The 24,182-nt window shown below is 36.7% G+C and overlaps 1 long non-coding RNA gene across 1 annotated transcript in view; it reads left to right on the top strand.

The window, feature by feature from the left end:
- LOC308604853 overlaps positions 1–24,182 on the top strand; it is a 123,874-nt gene that overhangs the window by 77,806 nt on the left and 21,886 nt on the right. Inside the window, exon 2 of the long non-coding RNA XR_014013563.1 lies at positions 8,275–8,356. This is a non-coding gene — a long non-coding RNA (uncharacterized lncRNA). The remainder of the gene's footprint in view (positions 1–8,274; positions 8,357–24,182) is intronic.

Genomic DNA, 24,182 nt, shown 5'->3' with positions numbered 1-24,182 from the left:
AAATGGAGAACACATTGCTGATTGCCAGGGGTTAAGGAGAAGGTGGGAGAGAATAGGAAGGAGGTAGGTGTGGCTATAAAAGGGCAATGTGGGAGAGCCTTGTGATGGAAATGTTCAACATCTTGACTTTATCAATGTCAATACCCTAGTTTTGATATTGTATCACAGTTTTGTAAAATGTTATTATTAGGGAAAATTGAGGAAAGGGTATACAGAATCTCTCTATATTGTTTCACAGAACTGCATGTGAATCTACAATTATCTGAAAATTAAAAGTTCAGATTTAAAAATATCAACGCAATGAGCATTCCTATACATGTGGAGGCTGCATTTTGTTTCTCTAGGCTGTATTCCTGGAGGTGAAATTTCTCCTGCAAATTGTACTATCACTTTTTTTTTTAAGTTTTTGTTTTGTTTTGTTTTTTTGGTGTGGACCATTTTTTAAAGTCTTTATTGAATTTGTTCCAGTATTGCTTCTGTTTTATGTTTTGGTTTTTTGGCCGCGAGGCAGGTGGGATCTTAGCTTCCCAACCAGGGATTGAACCCGCACCCCCTTTGCACTGGAAGGTGAAGTTTTAACCGCTGGACTGCCAGGGAAGTCCCTGTACTAACGCTTTTAAGGATTTCGAAGCACATTGTCAAATTGCTTTTCTGGAAGCTTTATACAGTTTGTATGAGCCTGTATTTTCAGATAAGGTAGATTGTGGCTACAGTTTTTCTATTAAAATAGCCAACATTATTAAAATCTTGCCATTTGTGGGACACTATATTAAGCAATTTGTCTTTTATTTGACTCCCCAAAAGGCCTATGGGGCAGGCCCGATGTTGCCCTCACTAAGTGGATGAGGAAACAAACTCAGACAGTTGAGGAACCCCTCCAAGTTTCCCTGCTGGCAAGTGGCATGGTAGAGACACATACTAGGTTCATTTAATGCCAAAGCCAGTGTGCTGATCACTGTACTATCTTATGCTCTTATTTATTACACTACCTGTTCGTTTCCAGGCATGCAATCTAGGGATGAAGAGAATACCGTGCAGAGATAGGAAAAATAATTTCTGTCTGAATAGCACTGGGACTTTAGAAGACCTAGCATTGTGTGACACAGATGACACTTCTAGAATCAGTATTCACTGAAGTCAGGCTTTTCTGTGGTCTGTGGCTCTTTGGAGCTCTGCAGAACTAAGGCCTCATAATGGTTTTTTTTTCCCCAAGAAGTATTCTGCTTGCTTTTAAAGCATAGAGGTAATGATGGTTGCCTGTTGCTGGTGCATTTCTATTAAAGACAGTCCTAATTTTTTAATCACTGCATCTATAACACATGTAGTTTTGTTCTCATTTGTAGGCCACATGGAATGTTAAAATAGGGAAAGGTACATTATACATGGTGTCGTGTGTACTCCATCTATGTGAGGCCGCTCATCCTAACTCTCATAAATGTACCAAATCTTTCATCCTCTAGTTGTTCTAAGTAGGAGTTAATCGTTTTTATTAAGTGTTTCCCAGAAAATGTAAAGCTTCTTTTTTTTTTTTTTTTTTTTTTTTTTTGCGATAACGCGGGCCTCTCACTGTTGTGGCCTCTCCCGTTGCGGAGCACAGGCTCCGGACGCACAGGCTCAGCGGCCATGGTTCACGGGCCTAGCCGCTCCGCGGCATGTGGGATCTTCCCGGACTGGGACTGGGGCACGAACCCGTGTCCCCTGCATCAGCAGGCGGACTCTCAACCACTGCGCCACCAGGGAAGCCCCTAAAGCTTCTTTTTTGTTGTATGATTTTCAAGTTTCATTTTATGTGCTGGGTTGAGTCCTCCAGGAAAATGACATTTTCATGGCAGTCCTTTGTTTATGTAGGTTTATATTTCACTTGAAACTACTTAATTTGATCTATTTGTCTAATTTATTAAAGTGTAGCTGATAACATTTAAATTAGAGGTTGATAGTTTTTCTAGTACAGAAAAAGTCAGAAACCAATTTGTTTTGCTAGTCTTTTAAGACTTGGAGTTTTATATGATTTTATATAAAAAATCATTGCCTTTAATTCAATTTAAATAAATGCTCTAAATCAGTTAATAAAAATTGGGTTGAAATGTTTGAATTATTGTTATAATTGTGGCTATGTAGGTTCTGATGAAAGTGACTTGGTTAATTTGTATAGCATGCCATTCATTCATTCGTTTTACTCATTTTGTTCCCCATTACACATTATTTCACATTTCCCTAATTACTCTGAATTACTGTCCTCCTTTTCAAAAAACAAACTTCCAGGCTTTTCAGTTCCTCTGTATGTGAAAATCCTCACCCTGCCTTGCTTCTTTTTTATTGCTCTTTTGTGGAAATTTTGTCCCTTTTGGGAGAAGATGGCCCTAAATGATAAAGATAAGTTACAGATGATTTATGAAATAGAATAATAATATATCCCATATTTTTTCCAAATCCTTTTGCTTCTACTGCCTTTTTTTATTTTTTATTTTTTGGATTACCAATCTGTATTGAGCATACATCTTCATCGAGCTGTCCAGAAAGACGACTAAGTCTTTTTACAGGTCTGGAAGCTCTCCATGTCTTTTTCAGGGCCAATGTTAAGAAGGATTGTAAATTGCCAAGAAAGCAAAAATAAAAATTCAGATGTAATGAACATCTTATGACAGAGGTGATTGAGTTCTTGGAAGTGAAAAGTAATTGGATCTAATTGTGAATCCCAATTGTTTATAGCAGGAACATGTGTAGAATTTATGAGTTTGGATGGTCTACTCCACACTGAATGTAAGTAGTATTAGCTCCAAGTAACTATATAAGTAAAGTGTATTACTTCAAATCATGCTCCTTATTGGGCAAACCAGATGACAGTAATGCTGTTCCAATGATGTTTCAGGCTTTTCCACTAAAAGGAGGTCTGGAGCAAGAGTGCCCCATGGTGGTTCTCAGCACTTTTTTTATGACTTCATGCCGTTTGTATGTGTAATCTTTACCTCTCACTAGTTGTTCTCACTAATTGTTCACTTCAGTGGTTCTCAACAACGGCAGGGCCAAGAGTGGGTGGCAGTAGGGTGCACTGGGCACATTTGGTGCAATGTTGGGGCATGTGCTCTTAAAGATGCCCCCAGGAGATTATGATCCACTACTCCCATTGCTACCTGCCCTACTCCTGTTGAGAATAACAGAGCAAGGGATATAAGGCAATACTACTTTAAACTCTATGCCCATAAAATGGAAATTTCCAATATACTGCTTTCTTAGAAAATTGTGAACTATCAAGATTGACTATAAAAGGAAAAAATATTATAAAGACAAATATGAAAAAATTTTAATGTCAAAGATTTATATCCAAAAATGTTTTAGAACCATAGGGTTCTATGGATAAGTTCTTTCAAACTTTCAAGGAACAAATAATTCTAATGATATAAATAAACTGTTCCTATATAACCTTATATGATTCCAATATTTTTTAAACAAAATGCATATGTATGCTATTACTTGGAGGAAAAAAAATGGAAACAAAGACTCCTAAACATTAAAGGCATTTGTATCTGTTTGGTGGAATTTAGGGTTTTATATTTTTCCTCACACTTTATTTTCCAAATTCTCCACGTTGAACACGGAATATTTTTTAAATTTTGTCTTTATAATTTTTTTTTTTTCGGTACGCGGGCCTCTCACTGTTGTGGCCTCTCCAGTTGCGGAGCACAGGCTCTGGACGCGCAGGCTCAGCGGCCATGGCTCATGGGCCCGGCCGCTCTGCGGCATGTGGGATCTTCCCGGTCCGGGGCACGAACCCGTGTCCCCTGCATCGGCAGGTGGACTCTCAACCACTGCACCACCAGGGAAGCCTTTGTCTTTATAATTTTATAATTCAAAAATCAGTGCATTAACCTTTCTTGAAGAAAGAAAGTAGATATGACTACAATGAGTGACAGGTCACCTGAACAAGGTGTGCAAAGCCTGTGACAAATACCCACCTTACACTGAAGAGGCCTCCACAGAGCAACTTTTGTCACTGTTGTTCACAGGTCTTCAGCGATTCCCCTAGCCTGGTGGCTGTTAGCCCTGGCTGTATGTTAGAATCATCTGGGAAGCTTTGAAAATTATCTCCCAGGCACTGGTATATATTTTTTACACTCCCCACGTGATTCTAACACACAACCAGGTTGAGACCATTGTCAGAGGCTCACTGTGTATGTGTTAGAGAGTTCTGACATTTTGGTTCATTCTAGCAGCCAAGGAAGTGGAAGCCAGGGGTCCCTCTGGCAGGATAAGCTGAGGCAAGTGAAAGCTCATCCCCACCCCCAGTCTGTTTTTTGGCCCTTTGAGTATAGGGAAAGAGCCTGCACTTCACCACTGTGTTTGCCAGGTATTCAGTCTGAATATCTGTCCTTCACTGAGATACCATTTGGGATAATAGCTCTCTAGTGAATATTACTCACTATGAGGCTATTGTTTACATGAAGTCTTCAGTTCAACCCTTCTTAGGGAACGAGAGGTTTAGTTTAGTTCCTGGTGATGTGCAGTTCTAAGAATTTCCATTACACCTGGCATGGATGTCAATTCTATTTCTTATCACTCAATAAAATAATTTATTAGGAAAATAAGGTTTAGAAGTGCCAGACTACATACAGTTCAGCCCTTGGAAATCATAAATGTCCTAAATCTTGTTGGACATCAGGAGAGGCAACTTAAGATATGTCTTTCCTTACGGCTCCTGGCTGGGAGCTGCGTCCTGAGGTCTGCACTAGGCTGGGGAATGAGACTGTGCAGATGGTTGTAGGCCAAGAGAGAAGGGCCTGGACAAAGCCTGTTGGCTATGGTCTGAAGTCTGGCTACGGGCTTTGGTCTTGTCCACTCTAGATACACTTGGTTATTATCACAAATAGTTTTGGGGCAGTAGCCAAGGATGAGGAGCCAGGTGGGCTTAAGGAATGTGACACTAAACAGGGCTTTATTATGCAGTTCTTGGTTTTTCCATTGAACTTTAAAGGAGGGGGCATAAGGATAAATGATCAGGGAAAGAATGAAGAACAGAAAATTTTCTGTCTTTCCCAAACATCCTGTAAGTCCTGTTATGTCCCTGCCCATTTTAGGTAATTTATCTTTAAAATATACAGCCCTCTCGAGCAGTAGGAAAATCATTACTATATCTATCTAGCTGCAGGAACATTTAAGCCTTCGTAAAGCCCAATCTCTCTTCCTTCTTGCCCTCATCATCCAGTGAATCACAAAGATTTTGTAGATGCAAGTATTTTCCATCAAGCTTATGAATAACACCACTTGGCAGAAAACCCTGAACAAAGAAGCAGACTGCAATGTTTTGTAGTGACTTTACATACAATGTGCCTTAATTACTGGCAAGCCTGTCAGGAGCTTATTCCCACATGTGTCAACACTTTCTTAATACACTGTAAATCATCATGTTATCATGGCAGAAATAAGGTACTCTACGTCCTTGAACTCATCTTTCTTCAAGTGCTGGTCTTGAACTGTGTATCCCACTGCAGTGTCTTCGTCTGGTGAACAAAGACCAGTATATAGCACTGAAACAGTAAAATCCCTGGAGTCCATCACCAAGCGCTTTTGCCTGTGCTCTGCAGCACACTACATCCAAGAAGCACTGCTTTACTGTCAAAAGGACATTATCTTAATAGTGGCAGTAAATCCTGAAAAGCAGTCTAATTTTAGACAGACAGCTTGGCTAAGAAGGAATCCTATCATTTACCCCTTTTGACAATTTTATTCATTGAGTTAATTTTCATGCTAGTTGTGTGGTTAAATTAAGATAGAATTTATTTCTCTTTATTAAAAAAAAGAATGCCTTTTGAATTGGGGGAAGGAGGGAAGGATGGGGAAAAAAGAATTCTCAATAATAAACACTGCATTTCAATTGGAAATAGAGTAATTTGAAAAGCTATATTATACTTTCTGGATCATCTCTTAACCCTTTGGCTTTTTTGAGTGAATTTAGAAGTGGGCTCTGAGCCTAATTTTAGATGGTTTGGAGAAGGAGTGATGAATCTGAGTCTTGATTCAGGGGAAAATTGGCATTGAATTCCAAAGCAACTTTGTGTTTAATAGTTATTCAGGTTGCTTATTTAACTTTTGCATTTCATTTTCATAGCTTAGGAGAGAGAAGATACATTTATCTACCCAAAGTTTAGATTGCTTGATGTATGCTTCATATTATCTCTTGGGTAAGACAGGCATTTTAGAGAGTTCAGGAGGAAAGCCCAAGGATCTGAGTATGGGAAGCAGAAGCTTTCTTTCTGGTACTGCTGAGGCTTCAAGGAACGTTCTCTCAGTGTGTCCATCTTGCCATTTCTTTCTTTCTTTTTTTTTTTAATAGATCTTTATTGGAGTATAATTGCTTCACAATACTGTGTTAGTTTCTGTTGTACAACAAAGTGAATCAGCCATATGCATACATATGTCCCCATATCCCCTCCCTCTTGAGCCTCCCTCCCATCCTCCCTATCCCACCCCTCTAGGTCATCACAAAGCACCAAGCTGATCTCCCTGTGCTATGCTACTGCTTCCCACTAGCTAACTATTTTACAATCTTGAGAAAGAAAAATGGAGTTGGAGGAATCAGGCTCCCTGACTTCAAACTATACCACAAAGCTACAGTAATCAAGACAGTATGGTGCTGCCACAAAAACAGAAATATAGATCAATGGTACAGGATAGAATACCCAGAGATAAACCCATGCACATAAGGGCACCTAATTTACAACAAAGGAGGCAAGAACATACAATGGAGAAAAGACAGCCTCTTCAATAAGTGGTGCTGCGAAAACTGGACAGCTACATGTAAAAGAATGAAATTTGAACACTCCCTAACACCATACACATAATAAACTCCAAATGGATTAAAGGCTTAAATGTAAGACCAGACACTATAAAACTATTAGAGGAAAACATAGGAAAAACACTCTTTGACATAAAGCACAGCAAGATCTTTTTTGACCCACCTCCTAGAGTAACAGAAATAAAAACAAAAATAAACAAATGGGACTTAAGTAAACTTAAAACCTTTTGCATAGCAAAGGAAACCATAAACAAGACAAAAAGACAACCCTCATAATGGGAGAAAATATTTGCAAATGAAACAGCAGACAAAGGATTAATCTCCAAAATATACAAATAGCTTATGCAGCTCAACATAAAAAAAACAAACAATCCAGTTAAAAAATGGGCAGAAGACCTAAACAGACGTTTTTCCAAAGAAGACATACTGATTGCCAACAAACACATGAAAAATGCTCAACACCACTAATCATTAGAGAAATGCAATTCAAAACCACAATGAGGTATCACCTCACGCCAGTCAGAATGGCCATTATCAAAAATTCTAGAGACAATAAATGCTGGAAAGGGTGTGGTCAAAAGGGAACCCTCCTGCACTGTTGGTGGGAATGTACATTGATACAACCACTATGGAAAATAGTATGGAGGTTCCTTAAAAAACTAAAAATAGAACTACCATATGGCCCAGCAATCCCACTACTGGGCATATACCCTGAGAAAACCATAATTCAAAAAGAAACATGTACCACAGTGTTTATTACAGCTCTATTTATAATAGCCAGGACATGGAAGCAACCTAAGTGTCCATTGACAGATGAATGGATAAAGAAGATATGGCACATACATACAATGGAATATTACTCAGCCATAAAAAGGAACGAAATTGAATTATCAGTAGTGAGGTGGATGGACATAGAGTCTGTCATACAGAGTGAGGTAAGTTAGAAAGAGAAAAGCAAATACTGTATGCTAATGCAGATATATGGAATCTAAAAAAAACGGTACTAATGAACTGAATGGCAGGGCAGGAATAAAGATGTAGACATAGAGAATGGACTTGAGGACATGAGGTGGGAGGGGGAAGCTGGGGCAAAGTGAGAGTAGCATTGACATATATACACTACCGAATGTAAAATAGTTAGCTGAGTGGGAAGCAGCAGCACAGCACAGGGAGATCATCTTGCCATTTCTTAAACCTATTCTTTGATGACCATTTCTTATCTTCAACTGTTGAAATACATGTGTGGGGTCGATGGTGGCATCTTGGTCAACAATGGAGAGACCACCTGTTTTGCATCAATTTTTTATATTAATTCACATGGCATTTTTCAATAATTGGAGCAAATTACATGTGGTAGAGGTACATTAACAGTCCTTAAATTTTAACATTTGTCAAATATGGTGCATAAGAATGCCATAGTATAAAACATGAATAATAAGCAACTCTTCTGCTCATCATAGCAACGATTTCATCTCTCTCTTTAGGCACGTAATCATGACACAGTTATGATGAAGTTAAGGAATAAAAAGAAGCATACATTTTCTCTTCTAGAGACCTGTATTCCAGGTATGTGGTTTGTGTATGGTGAAGTGCCAGTAGGAGGGATCCTGATGGTAAATGTAAAGGCTGTGGAGGGAAGGGATGTAGGGTAGTTAGTTTAGGTTCTAGGGAGGAGTTGTCGCTGGAGTTAGACGCCGACTGATAAGAGCATTTAGGAGAGCAGAAGAGAGTGAATTCCAGGAAAAGAGAAAAACAACATACAATAACTTTTCTGAGGATGCAATGCAGACAACTCTAAAGGAAGTTTTCTAAGTTTCTAGTGAGATGCAGCATGTTAAAATATACATTGAATGACTTGAGAGGATGATAAAGCTTAATATATAGGTTTTTTCTTCCAAACTTGCTTCTTTTCTTGTGTTCCTTTGTGTATTCGTGGAACCAACATCCCATCTGTTTTCCAGGTTCTAAATCTCAAAAGGATCTTTGCTCCTTCTCTTTCACTTTTGCCTGCATCTGAATGTGCAGCAAAATCCTGTTGGTTTTCCGTAATATCTCTGCAAAGCCTTCCTCTGCTCACTACTCCCTTATCCCTGATCTCATACTAGCAATAACTTCTCCACTGGGCTCTCAGCCTCCAGTCTCCCTGCCTAATATATTATGCTTCAGCTGTCAGGTTAGGTTTTTTGGAAGCACAGTCTTACACTCTCCTGCCCAAAGCTTTCAGTAGTGCTCACTGCTTAGAGAAAAGTTTCCAAATTCCCTTTCCTATATGCAATAATTTCTCCATTTTGGCTCTGTAGAACTTTTTATCCTATATAATGCAATTGAGCAAATGCTACTCCACACTTTTCTCCTTTCTTGATTGTTCTTTCTACTTTAAACTCAATGCCTGTACCATCTCTGCCACAGAAAAGAAAGTTAGTGAGAAGTATGCTGGTGGAGCCCTAAGTATTAATGTAGAGGATAATCATTTGCTTACTACTAGCTGTGTGACATTTGGCCTTTTGTTGAACTCTCTGTGCCCCAGTTTTCATATTTATGTAAAATGTATATGATAATATTTAATAATAATAATAATGACTATCATGTAGGGTTGTAGTGTTTATAATTCCTGTACAGCAGTTGGAAGAGTGCCTGGAACATTTTAAGTCTGAGTTGATGTTAGTTATTATTATTATTATTAATATGGAAAACTTGGGATAGGAGATAAAAAGAACCATGACTTGGAATAAAGTTCTTAAAAATAAGCTTAGTGGGAAAAATAAAAGTACCCTTAAGCCTTCACAAGCTTAGGGGAAATAATTACAGTGGCCAATTTGTCTATGAGGATTTGGGATACAGGAGAAATATGGTTGTTTTGCTGTTATTATTCTTTTAAGGGAGTCTTTCTGAAAATTATGCTCAGAAGACCACATTTTAAACTTAAGGCATAAAGAGGCTTTGGTTGATAAGACCAGCCTTTTAATCATCAGATAGCAGAATGAACTGGAGGATGGTCTTTTTTTTTTTAAGTTTTATTGAAGTATAATTGATTTACAATGTTGTGTTAATTTCTTCTGTACAACAGAGTGACTCAGTTATACACACACATATATATATTCTTTTCCATTATGGTTTGTCACAGGATATTGAATATAGTTCCCTGTGCTATATAGTAGGACCTTGTTATTTATCTATCCCATATATAATAGTTTGCCTCTGTTAATTCCAAACACCCAAGGCTTCCCTCCCCTCCCCCACCTTGGCAACTGCAAGTCTGTTCTCAATATCTGTGAGTCTGTTTTTGTTTTGTAGATATGTTGATTTGTATCGTATTTTAGATTCCACATATAAGTGATATGTATGGTATTTGTCTCTCTCTTTCTGACTTGCTTCACTTAGTATGATAATCTCTAAATCCATCCATGTTGCTGCAGATGTCATTATTTCATTCTTTTTGATGGCTGAGTAATATTCCATTGCATATGTATACCACATCTTCTTTATCCATTCATCTGTCGATGAACATTTAGGTTGTTTCCATGTCTTGCCTATTGTAAATAGTGCTGTTATGAACATAGGGGTGCATGTATCTTTTCAAATTATAGTTTTGTCTGGGTATATGCCCAGGAGTGGGATTGCTGTATCATATGGAAAATCTATTTTTAGTTTTTTGAGGAACCTCCACACTGTTTTCCATAGTGGCTGCACCAATTTACATTCCCACCAACAGTGTAAGAGGGTTTCCTTTTCTCCACACCCTCTCCAGCGTTTATTGTTTGTAGATTTTTTGATGATGGCCATTCTGACTGGTGTGAGGTGATACTTCACTGTAGTTTTGATTTGCATTTCTCTAATAATTAGAGATGTTGAACATCTTTTCTTGTACCTGTTGGTCATCTGTATGTCTTCTTTGGAGAAATGTCTATTTAGGTCTTCTGCCCATTTTTCAGTTGGGTTGTTTGGCTTTTTGTTGTTGAGTTGTATGAACTGTTTGTATAGTTTGGAAATTAAGGCCTCGTCAGTTGCATTGTTTGCAAATATTTTCTCCCATTCTGTAAGTTGTCTTTTCATTTTGTTTATGGTTTCCTTTGCTGTGTAAAAGCTTGTAAGTTTGACTAAGTCCCATTCGTTTATTTTTGTTTTTATTTCTATTGCCTTGGGAGACTGACCTAAGAAGACATTGGTACAATTTATGCCAGAGAATGTTTTGCCTATGATCTGTTCTAGGAGTTTTATGGTGTCATATTTTATGTTTAAGTCTTTAAGCCATTTTGAGTTTATTTTTGTGCATGGTGTGTTCTAACTTCATTGATTTACATGCAGCTATCCAACTTTCTCAGCACCATTTGCTGAAGAGACTGTCTTTTTCCCATTTTACATTCTTGTCTCCTTTGTCGAAGATTAATTAACCATAGGTGTGTGGGTTTTTTTCTGGTCTCTGTATTCTGTTCCATTGATCCGTATGTCTGTTTTTGTGCCAATACCACAATGTTTTGATTACTGTTGTTTTGTAGTATTGTCTGAAGTCTGGGAGGGTTATGCCTCCTGCTTTGTTCTTTTTCCTCAGGATTGCTTTGGCAATTCTGTGTCTTTTATGAGTCCATGTAAATTTTAGGATTATTTGTTCTAGTTCTGTGAAAAATGTCATGGGTAATTTGATAGGGATCACATTAAATCTGTAGATTGCTTTGGGTAGTTTTGCCATTTTAACAATATTAATTCTTCCAATCCAAGAGCATGGGATAGCTTTCCATTTCTTTGAATCACCTTTAATTTCCTTTATTATTGTTTTGTAGTTCTCAGTATATAAGTCTTTCACCTCCTCAGTGAGGTTTATTCCTAAGTATTTTATTGTTTTTGGTGCAATTTTAGTTTTTTTATTTTTGAGTTTTTGTGGTATTATATTTAGTTATCTTGGCTGGTTTAATCACATGGTTGTTGTTTTTATTTTTTGGCCATGCCACGCAGCACATGGGATCTTAGTTCCCTGACCAGGGATTGAACCCACGCCCCCTGCATTGGAAGCATGGAGTCTTAACCACTGGACCACCAGGGAAGTCCCTGATGTGATTTTAAAAAGAACTGTTTGTTTACACTCCCTTTCTGGTATTTCATTGTTAGTGTAAAGAAATGCAACCAATTTCTGTATGTTAATCTTTTATCCTGCTACCTTGCTGAATTTGTTTATCAGTTCTAGTAGTTTTTGTGCAGAGTCTTTAGGGTTTTCTCTACATAGTGTCGTGTCATCTGCATATAATGACAACTTTACCTCTTCCCTACCAATTTGAGTACCTTTTATTTCTTTTTCTTGTCTGATTGCTGTGGTTAGGACTTCGAATCCTATGTTGAAGGTAAGTGGTGAGAGTGGGCATCCTTGTTCCAGATTTTAGCAGGAAGGCTTTCAGCTTTTCACCATTGAGTATTATATTGGCTGTGGGTTTGTCATTAAAAGCTTTTATTATGTTGAGATATGTTCCTTCTATACCCGTTTTGGTAAGAGTTTTTATCATGAATCGGTGTTGAATTTTATCAAATGCTTTTTCTGCATCTTTTGAGATGATCATGTGGTTTTTGTCTTTTCTTTTGTTGATGTGTTGTATCACATTGATTGATGTGCATATGTTGAACCATTCTTGTGACCTGGGATGAATCTGACTTGGTGGTTGTGTATGACCTGGAGGATGGTCTTTATACTCCCAGCAACAGAAGATGGTAAAGGCATTCATTTATAGCAAAAAACTACACCTGTGGTTTCCCGATGAACCTGTTGATGCAGTATGGGGGCATGGTTGGTTACAACGTACTCCCTGGAGCTGGGCAGTAGGGCTCCAAGTCCAGAGTCTGCCTCTTACTAACCATGCTGCCTTAATACTCCTGTGCCTCAACTTTACTGTCTGTAAAATGGGATTAGTAATTGCACCCAGCCAACCAGTATGGTCATTGTGAGGATTCAAGACATTAATATATGTAAAGTACTTTGAAAATGCTAGCTCCATAGTAAATGCTCATTAATTATTAGCTGTGCTTATCTACCTGAGGACTATGAAGTAATACAAATCGTAGTAAAGATGCTCAGGAGAGTAGGACTAAAAATCTTGATGAAAAGTGGAGAAAAATGTCAACAACACTCAGCAAATACTGACAGTGAAATATGTGAAATTGTGGAACAGAGTCACCAAGGATGAGGGGGAATGTCTATAGTTTAACTCATGTAAGCTCAGGCAAAATAGGGGGGAAGTATGCCACAGGAAGTGTTCTTATGCTTGCAAGATTATGGACAAGATGACCTAATAAAGTACTTTCACCATGAATTTCTCTGGTAACTTGATTAGAAGGGTGGAGAGACTGTTCTTTTCAGGGAGGGAACTACTTTAAGTGTTTGTGCCAGGTGAGCCTGTGCTGATTTAGTCAGAAATGCTGATATCTGAGCTTGGTGTTGACATGCATCATCACATTAAAAGGTAGTGACTCTTCAGGTTCCAAAGTCCAATGCAGAATGGAGTCATCCACCTGACTAATTTGGGCTAAAATGCCACTGCAAAATGAGGGGAAGGAAGATTTGAATTTAAATTATCTGGAAAATTACTTTAATTCTCACTACCATTTTGCATGTTACAAACATTCCTGACTTCTAGATATTTTGGAAAACAAAGTTTGTGGATTAAGGGGTTTTTGATGTGCTTTCATAAAGAATGTTTGATGTATTTTGATATTTCTTGGCATCACTTTCAGTGTGTCAGACTAAACACAGATGCCATGTACATCTTCAGATAAGTAGTCTCTACTTTCAATTTTCTTTTTTCTTAGGAGGAGGACACTTAGGTTCATTTGTAGAAGTAATGGAGATAAAGTTTAGCATTCCCCACAAAGTCATAATAGTATATGGGGGTTGGGGGCATAGTGCATCGTTAAAAAGCCTTTTTAAAATAATAACTGTAATAATATATTTTCAATATTATATTATTTACATTTGAAAATAAATGAAAACTTTCATTTTTTTAGTATATGCTACTTGAAGATTGTAAACATTTTGGCAGATATAGAGACGATGCAATGATTCTTAGTGGTTTTCAAGAAGGGATATCATAATATAATAAAGGGAGCCCTGTGTGTGTGAACCTGGTTCACTAAAAAATGGTTCACTTATTTTTTAGTGAACCAGTTCAGCATCTCAACAGAAGGAAGACCAAACTTTTTGACTGGGATAATCTCAATTTACATACATGTTAGGAAAAGTGAGATGGTGCAGTAGAAAAGTTCTGGGTCAGAAGTTCAAGAGCCGGGTTCCTGTTGAGCTGGGGTTCCAATTCTGAAACCCTGAGCAAGTCACTTAATCTCATCAAGCTTGTCTACTCATCCATAAAATGGGAGTAATAATAATATTCTTTTATGATCTGTAGAGTTAAAATACACACATAATAAATGTCAAAATGCTTTTCCAACTGTAAAGTGCTAACAAATGAAAATACTGTTATTATTGTGATACCATCACTGCCATACCTGAACTTAACTTAAAAAGACAACAAAGACCCACTTACTGTCAGTACATGCACACACACACAAGTGTTGTTAAACATGCCATGATTTTTCTATTTCTGGTTAAAGTATTCCTTTTTTTTTAAACAAATGTTCTTTCTACTCTCAATTTAGAAGAAAGGAGGACAAGAGGTACTTTAAAAATAGATGAAGGAAAGCACAGTAACCATCTCCTTTATCCTAAATTTATCCAGCCCCTATGCTTGATAGTGAGTGATCTGTACGTGAATACACGTTTGAGACCATAAAGAATTATTTTAACTTTAGCCTCTTCTCTAGGGGAATGGGAATACTTAATATTCAGGTCTAAAACAATTATTTCTCTGAAAATAACATTCTTCAGATTATTCAGACTTCATCCTCTTGCTTCTGATGTCTTTTTGGCATGAAACAGACAGCTGGAAACTGCAGACCTTCTGAGATTTTGACTTCTCCCTTGAGAACTCATGATTGGACTCTTGACCTTTGATCTTCTCCATCCTGCTCTCCTGGAGAGCCCTCATCTGACAGTCGTGGTGAATGAAGGCAGAGATAACTATAGAACATCAAGTCATTGTACAGGCTTGTGTCTCTATGGTTAAATACTGGGTTTCTGTCTCCAAATTAGTAGTTTACTATGTTTTCTTAAGTGCTGGAAATTTATGGAGTTATCATAGTTGAATTCTTGTTCCTAAAACAAAAACAAAAGAAAATACCACTTGCTGATTTCTTTCTATTTTTGTGTCTTTGGATGGCTTATATTGCCTTGCAGTAGCAATCAAGAGTGTTATAGAGTTGTTTTCCTCAGAACCAAATTGTTTTGTGGGGGGTATTTCATTTATATTTTTTATGAATGATGCTGTCCTCAGATCCAGGTAATTACTGATAGAGAGAGTAGTGTTTACATTATGTTAAACTGCTAGCTATTTCTTTGACTTTCTAATATTTTGTCTGACAGTAGAGGTAATTGGTGATATGTGAAATCTAGTGTACACTGACAAGTGCCTAGAAGACTTAGAAAATATTTCAAATTGTTTAAAACTAGGGACAAAATCTGTGGAGGGGATGGGATTCCTAAAGCTAATTCACAGTATCATAAAAACTCAAGTTAAAAGGCACTTTGGCCCCAAATAACTTATGTAGATATTCCCTCTGCCTTAAGGAAGGGGAGCATAGCTCCCATTCCTTATGTATGATATGCACAGAGTGACTCCCTTCCAAAGTGTGTAGTATGGAAATTGGGGGGTGGGGGAAGGATTGGAAGGAGAGGAAGAGAAACTTTAGAGAACTTTGCCGCATACTACTTCAGCTGGGTGATCAAGGCCAACACTGAGAGTCACAAATCATATTGATAATATGTGCCTTTGATGTGATGTGATGAAGATGGCACCTTATCTTGAGAAAAACAACACACAAATTCCAATACTGGGGCATCCTACAAAATACCTGACCAGTACTCCTCAAAACTGTCAAGGTCATCAAAAGCAAGGAATTCTGAGAAACTGCCACAGCAAAGAGGAGCCTAAAGAGACAAGACAACCAAGTGTTACTATCGTATCCTGGATGGGATCCTGGGACAGAAAAAGGGCACTAGGTTAAAACTAAGGGAATCTAAATAGACTACGAACTTCAGTTATCAATAACATATCCATATTGGTTCATTACTTGTAACAAATGTGTCACACTAATGTAAGATGTTGATAATGGGGGAACCAGATGTGAGGTGTATGGGAAGTCTCTGTACTATCTTTCAATTATTCTGTAAATCTGAAATTACTCTAAAAAATGAAGTCTACTTTTTAAAAGGCGCTTTGTCAACTGTTCAGCTGATATCCTTCTAGTGATCAAAATTATGTCAAGACTCAATTTTCAGTTCAGTTTTCCTGAATTCTTTGAATAACAGGCAACTCATCATTTTGAAAGTGGTACTTTGATTAATGCACAACTCTTTGTATTTTGTCTTGTTTGTTTGTTTGTTTTTCAGTAGGTAGGAATAGCTACCAAAGAAATTTGAGGTGGCTAAGGTTGGCTGCTCCCCGAAGAACTTCCCATGTGGCTGTAATAAAAATGTCTCAGAAGAGATTCTTCCCCTGTACATTTATTGCACTATCATTCATTAGCAAGCAAGCACAAAGCACTTCAAAGGATCTGTTATGTGAGTTTGATGAAGTCTAAGCTCTCTTTCCTTTTCAGCACTTACCAGATATTGTTTAAAATATTTACTCCAAGGAGGCATGATATTCCAGGGTCAGGATTTTGTGCCCTCCCTCCAGTAGGTACCATGAAATCAGAAATCCTCTTAAACCAATGACTGGAATCAGGCATCAATCCTAATCATTCAGGTTGTAGGATTCATTGGATTTTCAAATTCTCTTCATGCAAGAGTATTTCTAAACTGTTTTGGCCAGTTCACATATCTTGGCATTTCTTATTTCATCAGTGAGAGCCCAGTTCTAATATTCATTATGCTCAATAGCCAGTCACTCATTTAACCAACAAAACCCATTTTTAACATTCAGGATGCAAATTAGTAAAGTAGTTTGTTCATTGAGATGCTGGGAGCTGAAGGACTTCTAATACATACTCTGGAGCATAGCCTTTTCTGATGTAATGTAGGTGACTCCCCATAAACTATGCATTCTGGGCATCATAGTAGCTAACCATCCTTAGAATTAAAGCTTTAGCTGGTCAGACATTATATTACATTGATTATATGGAATGTTTTGAAGTAAATTACAGACATCTGTACAAGTAAATTCTATTATTTTTGAACAACTCAACCCAGAAATCTCCTTCTATCCATTCTTTCATTTGAAGCAGAGAAGTATGCTTAAGTTTGCCTCTGAGATGAATATGATGCTTGGGTACAGTATTCCTGAGAGTAAACTCCAAGTGTTAATACTTCTTGGGACAGCATGGTGGGAAGGAGGAGAAGGGAATAAGGTAGGGTGAACACAGTGACAGAGAAGTGCTTTGGATTCACTGTCAGAGAACTACAGTGGTCTAGGCAATCTTATTTTCCCTTAATCTAGAATGTTCTATTTTTTGGACAATAGAACTAGTTTTGAACACAATGTTTCTTAATATTCCACAGAAATAATATTCTATATAATACATAGGTCACTCCCTTATCAACGCTATAGTAGAACGTCAAGTGGGGAAGGACTGGAACATGTATTCCCTTGATAAAAACAATACAAATAAGAAACATCATAATAATAGTGGCTAACGTTTATGTAGTATTTACCATGTGCCAGGTATAACTTCTATTAATGGTTCTAAGTACATTATATATGTTAACTCATTTAATCCTATTCTAGGAAATCTAGGAAATCTATATATGGGAAACTATTACCAATCACTGGGTAGACTATCTCACATTGTATACTGGAAAAAGTTATAGTTCTATGACAAAATGGCAAGACGGAAGAGTTAAAGAAAATCTAAGGCAATTAAAAAGAATGGATGGGCTTTCCTGGTGGCGCAGTGGTTGAGAGTCCGCCTGCCGATGCAGGGGACATGGGTTCGTGCCCCGGTCCGGGAGGATTCCACATGCCGGCTGGGCCCGTGAGCCATGGCTGCTGAGCCTGCACGTCTGGAGCCTGTGCTCCACAACAGGAGAGGCCACAGCAGTGAGAGGCCCGCGTACCGCAAAATAAAATAAACTAAAATAAAAAGAATGGCCACGTAGAGAACAAGCAATTTAATACCATCAGTGTTCATTGAACCCCCACAGAGTGCTTGTCTCTGTACCTAGAATATTGAAAAATTCCTAGAAGATAACTCACAGTCCTTACAGGTACTGGTGCAAAGCATATTTTATTTAAATTTTTATTATCTTCTAAGCTTTTATTATCCCTTACATGTCCCACAGATGTAAAGATGAGGTATGATTTGTAGAAGAAAGAAAAGTGACTTATTTTCAAGCTCTGTTCTATAAGAAATTAGGAAAACAAGAATTCTGGGAAGATGGCAGCAGTGGCTTTTTATGGCTGAGTAATATTCCATAGTATATATGTGCCACATCTTCTTTACCCATTCATTTACCCTAAGCAACTTAGGTTGCTTCCATATCCTGGCTATTGTAAATAGAGCTGCAATGAACATTGTGGTACATGACTCTTTTTGAATTATGGTTTTCTCAGGGTATATGCCCAGTATTGGGATTGCTGGGTCATATGGTAGTTCTATTTTTAGTTTTTTAAGGAACCTCCATACTGTTTTCCATAGTGGCTGTATCAATTTACATTCCCACCAAGAGTGTTCCCTTTTCTCCACACCCTCTCCAGCATTGGTTGTTTGTAGATTTTCTGATGATGCCCATTGTAACCGGTGTGAGGTGATACCTCATGGTAGTTTTGATTTGCATTTTTCTAATGATTAGGGATGTTGAGCAGCTTTTCATGTGCTTCTTGGCCATCTATATGTCTTCTTTGGAGAAATGTTTATTTAGGTCTTCTGCCCATTTTTGGATTGGGTTGTTTGTTTTTTTGATATTGAGCTGCATGAGCTGCTTGTATATTTTGGAGATTAATCCTTTGTCAGTTGCTTCGTTTGCAAATATTTTCTCCCATTCTGAGGTCTGTCTTTTCTTCTTGTTTATGGTTTCCTTTGCTGTGCAAAAGCTCTTAAGTTTCATTAGGAACCATTTGTTTATTTTTGTTTTTATTTCCATTTCTCTAGGAGATGGGTCGAAAAGGATCCTGCTGTGATTTATGTCATAGTGTTCTGCCTATGTTTGCCTTTAAGAGTTTTATAGTGTCTGGCCTTACATTTAGGTCTGTAATACATTTTGAGTTTATTTTTGTGTATGGTGTTAGGGAGTGTTCTAATTTTATTCTTTTACATGTAGTTGTCCAGTTTTCCTAGCACCACTTATTGAAGAGGCATAGCACAGGGAGATCAGCTTGGTGCTTTGTGTCCACCTAGAGGGGTGGGATAGGGAGGGCGGGAGGGAGACGCAAGAGGGAGGGCATATGGGGATATATGTACACGTATAGCTGATTCACTTTGTTTTACAGCAGAAACTAACACACCATTGTAAAGCAATTATACTCCAGTAAAAATGTTAAAAAAAAAAAAAGATAACCAACAAGGACCTACTGTGTAGCACAGGGAACTCTGCTCCATATTCTGTAATAACCTAAATGGGAAAAGAATTTGAAAAAGAATAGATACAGATATATGTATAACGGAATCACTTTGCTGTACACCTGAAATTAACACAACATTGTTACTCAATGATACTCCAATATAAAATAAAAATTAAAAAATAAGAATTTGGGAGATAATTAGGAAATTATTAATATAAGTAAAATAAGTTCACTTATTCCCTTAAAGTAAAATTGAGATTAAAATGACATTATTTCAAGTTAGATACTAGAGAGGTGGAAACAATGGGAGTTGTATTTACTGGCTGATTTCAGTCATGTATATAATAGGGAACCAAGAGACTGTAGCAAACAAAACAAAACAAAATAACACAAACAAACACACAGTTGAGGGAAACTAAAGAGGAAAAATTTTCAAATTTATTTTTAAAATGAGATAATATTGACCACCAAACCTGGTCAAAAGCTGCACCAAAAAGACAAAATTACAGAATAATTTCAATATGAATAGTGATAAAATTTTTTAAATAAAATATTAACAGCATATTAAAAATAATACATCATTACCATGTGGGATTAACTCCAGGAACACAAAGTTCATTCAATATTGGAAATCCAAAGAAGTAAGGAAAAGATTATAATTATCTTTGTAGGTGCAGAAAAAGCATTTGACAAAATGCATTGTCCTTTCATGTTATGAAACAGCCAATAAAACAGGACTCATGGATATTTTTAAAACATTATAATATACCTCAGTGTTAAAGCCTTTTACTTAGTAGAGAAATACTGGTGTGTTTTCTTCTAAAGGCAGATTCAGGAACGAGACAAGGATGCCCACTATCTCCACCACAATTTAGCATTGTGTCGGAGGTATCAGCCAAAGCAATTAGAGGAAAGAAAGCAATTAGCTGTAAGGAATTGGAAAGGAAAAAGTAAATTATCTTTACTTATAGATTATATTGGATTGAATGTCTAGAAATCTCAAAGGTATCAATTGAAAAGCTACTATAAATAATAAAAGAATTTCATAGAGTGTCAGATTATGAGATCAGCATACAAAATAAGTAGGTTTTATACATAAAAAACAAAAACTGTTCAATTTATATAATGGAAAAGAAGACTCCACTTAGCCAATAAAATAAAATAAAAAATAAATAAAATGGAATGAAATGAAATGAAGTGAAATAAAATTCCTAGGTGTATATTTAAAAAGATATTCAAAAACTATGTGAAGAAAACTATAAATGTTTCCCCCAAAATACAAAAATAAATGTGAACAAATAGGAATACTATGCTCTTGGACAGAATGATTCAACAATATAAAGTTGTCAATCCTCCTTATATTAATTTACACATTTAATGCTGGTTTTTAATTTTTTATAATCAATTATACAAGTTGATTAAAAAGTTTATTTGGAATAACAAATAAAGAAGAATAGTCAGGAAAAGGACAAAAATAGAGAATGGAGCAAGTGCAAGCTGATAATAAAACACATTATAAAGCCTTTGTAATGAAAAGACAGTGGTTTATGTACATGAATAAACAGATCAATGCATCAGAATAGAAAATCCAGAAATAGATCAATTACCTATGCAAATCAGTAGGGAAAGAGATGGACTTTTAAAAAGTGTTGTTGGGAAAGCTGGATGGACTTATGCAAAAAAAATAAAATTGCACTCATTCTTCACCCTGCACATCAAGGTAAACTTCAAGTGTATCAGAGATTTAAAGCTAAAAAATGATACCCTACAAGTGCCAGAAGAACATACAGTGGAGAAAACTTTTCTAGAACTCAAAAATCTGAAACAATAATAGAAAAGATGGATACACTTGATAATATAAATACAAAGAAATTTTTCATGGCAGAAAAAAATCTACCATAAGAAAAGCAAAAAGACAAATGACAAACATGGAAAAAATATTTGAAATTTATGTCATGAACAAAGGGTTGTATCCCTTACATAAAATGAATACCTAAAAACAGAAGGGTAAAAGATAACTCTACTGAAAAATCAGTTAGAGATAATTCACAGAAAAAGAAATGCAAATACCCTTGGCCATATGAAGAGATACTTAGTCTCATGTATAGTGGGAGAATCATAAATTAAAATTACATTGAGATAGTACTTAACTGGCAGATTGATTGTCATTAAGAGCCAGAATTTTTGACTGGGAAAAGGAAATACAAATGTCAGGTGAAGGAGGTTAAGTAAAAATGCAGTAGTCTTAAATTGAAATTTATTTTATCTCAAAAAATACCAAACATGCTCAAAAAAATACCACCATCTTTTCAATGCAAAGAAATAAAAACAATTACCAATCCAGTGATAATGAGGATTCAGATTGTGTTCTTTAAATCTCAATTCCTGATAAAAAGAATCAGGACTATAGAGAAATGACTGATTCTAGGTCTGAGTCAGGAAATGTACCATCTTGTCATACAAGAAAGCAAGGAAGCTTTAAGATTACTGGGATCTGTGCAAAGGGAACCATTATGAAGTTGCTCCTACTGGCTAAATTTTGAGCATTAATAAGGACAGAAATGTCAATGAATTGTGATACATACATATATTTAAACCCATGAGTTCTAATGGTTCTAAAAACATCACTTTGTATTTTATAATAACTATAGAGTACATATAACCTTTAAAAGTTATGAATCACTATATTTTATACCCATAACTTATATAATATTGTACATCAACTATACATCAATAAAAAAAAACCAAAAAACCCCTATCACTTTGGTCACCTTTGGAACACTTAGGGATCCAATTCAATATTTTGAGGAATAGAAAAGAAATATCAGCATTTATCCTGCCTCTCCTATATTAAAAATACTTCAGGGTAAACCAGCAGTTGATGAAGAGAAATTTCTCTTGGCGATGAGTTCTAGGTAATACATAAGACAAATAAGAGAATTGAAACATCATCATTTTGCAACCCATAATGAATGAGTGAACCTAGGCAATAATCGTCAATAGCTGCTCACATCACCAAAAGAGAGACAATTAGACATTATATGTCCTTCCTGATCAAATTTCACATTACCACTATGAAGTATTCTGGCCAAAAAATTGAACCTGAATCCAATTGTCTCTAAGTCTAGTTACAGTCTTACAGGATCAGAAGGAACGGCAGAACATATTCAGTGGGGATGCAGTCAGCAAAACTTGGATTGAAGAAAACTCTGTAGGATAAGCAATCTGATATTCTCAACAACAGAAAAAAATGGCAATGGAAAAAGGAGAAAAGAGACCTACAGTAAAGAAACATGTCAACCAATAATAATATATGGACCTTATCTGAATCTCGATTAAAAAAAAACCAAAACTCCTCTAAACATTAACAAGATATTTGATACCACTAAGAAATCACTGTTAAACATTTTTTTGTTTTGTTTTGTTTTTTGCAGTACACGGGCCTCTCACTGTTGTGGCCTCTCCCGTTGTGGAGCACAGGCTCCACAGGACGCGCAGGCTCAGCGGCCATGGCTCACGGGCCCAGCAGCTGCGCGGCATGTGGGATCTTCCCGGACCGGGGCACGAACCCGTGTCCCCTGCATTGGCAGGCGGACTCTCAACCACTGCGCCACCAGGGAAGCCCTAAACATTTTTAAGGTATGATAATGGTATTGCAGTTTTATTTTTAAAAAGAAATTTTATCTTTTATCTAAAAAATCCTTAGAAATATTTATGGGTGAAATGATATTTTCTTGGATGTGCATCAAATAATCAGGGGATAGGGGAGTGGCTTGTGGTACAGGTGAAACAAAACTGTCAGTGAATTGATAGCTGTTGAAACTAAGTATTAGATACTTGGGGATTTTTTATACTATTCTACATTTGAATATGTTTGAAATTTGCTGTGATAAATGGTTTTAGAAAAATTAGGGAATGTCTCTTTTTTTAAAACACAAGTTAGAGTTTAGGTGTAGAAAGTGTTAACCAAGCATATAAGAAGTTCTTGAAAACACTTTTTGGAATCACTGCAGTCCTAAACACTATGCCAAATACTTTCCCTCTTATTTGACAAATCATTTATATTTTTAAAGTAATTTAATTTAGATGTTTCTACTTAGCTCATTCAAATATTGCATGAGAACTATTGGATGTTCAATTTCCACTCATCCAGTAAAGCAAAAACCCCAAACCAAAAACCAAACAACAAATGCTTCTCTTTTAAGTTGTGAATAGACCATAAAAATAGACAAAAATAGACAAAAGAGACCAAAAAAAAAAAAAAAAAAAAAAGCAGAAGCTGCCAGAACTTCTTAATATCTGGGCTCGGAAGTCCCAGAACACTCTTCTACATTCTGTTGGTCAGAGCAGTCACAGGCCAGCCAACATTCAAGGCAAGGAGGAAATATACTCCATCTCTTGATGAGAGGAGCAGCATGTACACGCAAGGGAGAGTGGGTCTGTTTGGGGTCATCTTTGGAGACTAGCTACCACAATTAGCTTATGTGCAAAGTCAGAGCATGCCTACTTATCACAGCCTGCCTCCCATCAGCTGGGATGATATATATATTTCATATCTCTCTACATATATAATATAATATATAAAAATAATCTATACAATATAGTATATTGTATATGTATATATACAAAAAATAAAGTATGATTTGGTGCCAGCTCAGCCAGGTAGGCCCACGTGAATGACACATACCTCTATTTCTGCTTGAAAGGAAAAATTACATGGTATAGGAAGGGAGTGTAAGGACCTGAATGGGAGTCTAAGAAAGCATACAAGTTATATTTTAGAGCTCTTCAATCCACTACAT

This window comes from Mesoplodon bidens (genome assembly GCF_964165515.1).
Source record: "Mesoplodon bidens genome assembly, chromosome: 17".
NCBI classification, from domain to species: Eukaryota; Metazoa; Chordata; class Mammalia; order Artiodactyla; family Ziphiidae; genus Mesoplodon; species Mesoplodon bidens.
This window is presented reverse-complemented; position numbering and strand designations above follow the sequence as displayed.